Raw genomic sequence first — 5,166 nt, forward strand, 5'->3', positions numbered from 1 at the left:
TCCTACGACCCGACAGCACGAGGCTGGTGGCATGCTTAGCACTGTGCAGTGAAGAACATGTTGTTACATTGATTGTATTAAGTGGATGATGGTTTGAATCTGTGCGTGGTGGACAGAAGGACACACCATGCTGCAGTATCGTGCTGAATCCTATTATGGGGAAGTTCCTGCTGGGGTGGGTAGAAGGGAGGTGTGCGCTGTCCCACTCAGCACCGTCCCTTCCTTCCCTTGCAACTCATCTTGCTTGCTGCCAAGACAGTGCATCAGGCATTGATGACTTTGGCAGAAGCAGTCCATATGTCTTCTGGATGTGATGGCCAGAAAAAATCAGACTTTGTTGGCCTAAGATGGTGAAGATGGGGCAAGCTGTAGCAAAGAAACAGGTTGTTGGTCTACAAGTTGATCTCCCTCATGAAAGGAAGCAGCAAACACACCCCCTCACTTCTTTGGAAAATCAAGCTTTTCCTTCTACATAGTGATTGAATTTTATTAAATCTATTGTATCATAGTTCACCTATCGAAAGGTCAAATGCCATCTGGGAGTTGGTCAGCCCCATGCCCTCCCCGACCTATGCGGCTCAGGCTGTGAAGACTGTGATTTCTGCTTTGTGCTTGGCTTGTGGATGGTTCTTTGGAGGACTGATGGCTGTAATAGACCTTAGAGATGTTCGATTTGTAATGCTGCTGAAATGTGCACCATAATCCTTCATCATCACTTTAAAAACTGTCTTAAAGTTAATCCAAAACGGATATGTCTTGGCTGACACGTAGCAATGTTCAGCCATAGGTCAGGTTTTCACCAGCTGGCTTGGCAAACCCAATGGCAGACTGCGGTCGTGGGTCCTGCCCAGTGATGAGCTTTGGGGGTCCTGTGGGTCTCAGCCCCAGTGGAGCTGCCCTTAATGAGTTGGGCAGAAATGAAAGGGATAACCATCCAGGGACAAATCCAGATGGGGAAATTCACAGCCTCCTCCAAACCAGGTGCTTGAGGACCCACTGAAGCATCTCCAGATGAGCTCTGTTCCTTGTTGAAGGACCCAGCGTATTTACTTGGATGAGCTTCAGAGTCACTGTTTTGCTCAGTGCCATCTGTCCCGTACATAGCACTGGTGCAGAGCAGTTCGGCAGTGAGGAGCAGCTGAGCCATTGTTGCCATGAACCCACACCCCTTGTGCTGCCTCCAGAAGAAAAGCCCAACCTCCCCCTCAAACAAAGACCCGTCTTGACAGGGGTGATCTAGCAAGTTTCTCCCAGATGAAATACAAAGTGAAAATTAGATCTAAATTCTTTTCTTCCCCCTAAAGCAAGCCTCCATCACCTGGCAAGGAGAGACCTTGAGGAGTGGGTGGGATGATGGCAGGGAGGGAAGAGCCAACGTGGCATCAACTGGTGGCATCTTCTCCACGGCTGCTGAGCACAGAGGTTCTTTAACCACCTGGGAGAGTAGATGACGATAGAAAATACTCGGAATACTTTTTTTTTTTTTTTTTTAAAGAATAACTCTATCAAGGCCACATCGGATTTAACAAAAATATAGATTCCAGAAAGAATAGATATGGCCATCTCACCCTGCACTGCACCTGCTGTGCTGGACTCATGCCCAGGGCTGCTTTCACTGGTTTGTACAGTTACCAAAAGCTGCTAATGAATGAAAGGAAATGCAATGGAACCCCTCAGCACCAGATTCCCCACGGCAGGTTAAAGCCAGGAGCCTTGAAGACCTGAGCCATCTCCAAGCAACCACACCTGCGACCTCAGGATGGGACACAGATGTATATAATATGAACATACAAATATGTGTCAAATGCTGTGCCATTAGTAGTTATTATTCTATTCTCATTTGTACAATGCCTCCCTTTTGTGGTTGGTGCCACCCTCCTTATTGAAGGGAATGCTGCTGGCTGTTTTGGTTTGGGATGGTTTGATTTGGATTGGGTTAGGTAGAGTTGGGTTTGGTGGGGTTGAGTTGGGTTGAGTTGGGTTGAGTTGGGTTGAGTTGGGTTGGGTCAGATTGAGTTGGGTTGGGTTGGGTAGGGTTGAGTTGGATGACCCTCTCTTACAGGATCTTTATCTATAAAGAGTTGATGGGTGGCCATGGACTACAAGCAGCAGCTCAGGCAGGTTTGGGGCAGGACACCTGGGGACACTGGGGTCAGGAGGGGGCCAGCTGTGGCCCTCACAGCCAAGCTGGCCGCACATATGGTGTTGGGAGAGTTCAGAGGGGTTTTAGGAGCAGGAGTCATGGGCGGCACATTGTGCCCCGTGTCATGAGGCTGCCGCTGACTGATTTATCTCCTCTGTTACCTTGTGCAGCGCAGATGTTTATGTTGTGGTTATGAGCATGAAACGAGGGCAGACCAGTTGTGTTTGTGCAGCTGCCAAGCACGCTGTTGTGACATTCCCATCTGCTTCACTGTTGTATAACCCTCTGCTCCCCCTGAAATTAAGAGCAAGGAAGAGATCCCCTCCTCGCCAGCTCCAGGACTGCAGCTCAGCTCATCCCCAGACATTGTTGCCCAACACTGCCTCCAACTTGGACCTGAAATCCCATGTCTGATCGCGTGGCCTTAGGCTGCTCTGTAGCAAACAGCTTGCACTGATGCTGCAGGATTTCAGTGGAATGATTTCAGCTGAACGATCAACTTTGGTAAGCCGTGAGGGCTGGCAGTTGTCTGCAGGTCAGAACAGTTCAAGGCCTGGTCCTGGGCAGCCCTTCTTTCACCTCTGGTGTGTCCTCACCATCAGCCATCACCAGAGGAAGCAGCTGAGCATGCTGTTGGCTGCTAGCCTGATGCTGGGTCGGCTCAAGGTCTTGCCAAGGCTGGTTTTGATGGGAAGGTCCGCTGATGATGGCAAGTCCCCTCCAACCCATCCATGCTGTGTTTCTATGGTTCCATGATCCTCAAAGTCCCTTCCAATCCACCCATTCACTGGTTCTGTGATCTTCAAGGACACTTCTAACCCAACCGTTCTATGGTTCTTTGTTTCTGTGATCTTCAAGGTCCCTTCTAACCCAACCATGCTGTGATTCTATGGTTCTGTACAGAAAAATCCCAGGGAGACAGCTCATAGCCCAGCTCTCCCGTGATGCTTTGTGTCCTGGGCAAGACTTGCTCTTGTTTTGGCATACACCACACAGCGGTGGGAAGCTCTACTTCGGGTCTGGTTTATGGGCCTGATGAAAAAAAGGGCTCTGATGGAGATGAACCAACGTCACGAGCAGCGGGATATTGAGACTGGGTGAAGTTTCGGTTTGGAGTGGGCTGGGGGAGTTGGGCTGGCACGCTCAGATGGCAGCCAAAGTGCTCTGGGAGCACCTGCAGAAAAACCCATCTGAGCCCTTCAAACACATGTGCTTTGTGAGTCAGCACATCCATGGAGTGAGCCGGGGCGGGGGGGTGGCTCTGCCGGAACGACATTAATTAACAATTTCTCCTGCCCAAAGTGTGAGTTGCTGGAATCATCAGGGCCTTCACAACACCCACGCAGCGGTGGGGAAGGAGAAGGGAAGCAGGATCTGCATGTGGCCCATGGGTGCTCCTCGCATTCTCAACCCAACCGCGGCACCTTTGGGCTCCCCGGTGTCGGCATCACAGCCATGTCCCCCCCCCGCCCCGTCCCCAAGCACGGGAAGCACCGCAGGGCGATGTTTGCGGGAAGGATCTCCTCCCAGAGCGGACACAAGCTGTGGCTGGGGTCTTGCGAAACCAGCGCCAGCAACGGTGGGAGACGTGGCAGCTGGGGGTCAGTGGGCATGGCTGGGGGGAGCTGGGGCCGGGGGTCTTGGAAATCCTTCCCGACCTTCGTGATTCTACGGTGCAGCGCTGCGGATCGCGGTGCCCGGGCTCCCGCTGTCTGCCGGCGGCGGAACTGCACCGCGATGGTTCGCTGCGGGCACGACCGCGTCCGGGGGGTGCCACGAACCCACCGCGGTGGGGCTGGCGGGGGGGGAAGGGGGGGAGGGGAGCTCGGTGGGGCTGCAGGCGATGGGTGCTGGGTGAGCGTGCGGTGCAGTGCTCTGATTTATCGCGGAGCACAGAGGCGTGGGCTTTGGATTCCTTTTGTGTGCTCGGCCCTAGACGTGTGGGGTCGGGACCCTCAGGGATGCGTGTACCCGGTTCCGTGGGGTCCATCTGCACGTCCCTGTAAGAATGGGATCGGGGCCTTGGGGACGTGTGCACCCTGGTCCTGCGGAGATCACTTGCTCACCCCAATAAGCATTTGTGGGATCAGGACCCTCGGGGACTTCTGTACCCCAGTTCTATGGGGTACATCTGCTCACCCATAGAAGTATGGGATGGGGACCACCAGGGCCTTGTGCAACCCTGTTCTATGGGGTCCATCTGACCCATATACACATGCATGGGATCAGGACCCCTCACGGTCTCATGGGGTCCATCCTCTCACCCATATATGTGTGCATGGCACTGGGACCTCGGGGCCTCGTGCACCCCAGTTCCACGGGGTCCCCCGACCTTCCTGCACCCGGCCACCTCCTGGTGGCTCAGTCTCCTCACCCACCCCAGTGCAGGCAGCACCCCCTGCCAGCCCCACACCACGCCATTCATTCCCACACCTGGTTCAGGAGAATCCCACCGTCCTCTCCCCTGGGAATCACCGTCCCTTCCTTCCTCTGGCCACGGGGGCTGGGAAATGTGCAGTGCCACCAGTGGGACCACGGGGGGCACAGGGTGCAGGGCCAGGGGTGGGTATGTCGGACAGCATATAGCATGTAACATACAGCACGAAACATGTAACACATTGCATATCGTTTGTAACCTACAGCAAGTAACATGTAACATCATATAGCATTGTGATACCTAACACATAACATATAATGTTACATGCAGCATGTAACATGTGACAGATACAGCATGTATCCTACAGCATCTAACATCGCACGTAACATGTAACATCATGCAGCACTGACACATGACATGTAATACCACATAGCATGGAACACATAGCACGTAATGTCACGTAGCACTGCAACATGTAACGCAGCATATAGCATGTAACATGCAGCAGGTAATATTTGGCATGTAACATACACTGCGCAGCACATAGCATAGCATGCAGCATGTAGCACACAACACACATAGCACATCGCACAGCACACGGTATGTAGACATTCAGTGCACAGCTTTGGGGGGGGTCCACTCCATC

This window comes from Numida meleagris, chromosome Z (assembly GCF_002078875.1).
Source record: "Numida meleagris isolate 19003 breed g44 Domestic line chromosome Z, NumMel1.0, whole genome shotgun sequence".
NCBI lineage: Eukaryota > Metazoa > Chordata > Aves > Galliformes > Numididae > Numida > Numida meleagris.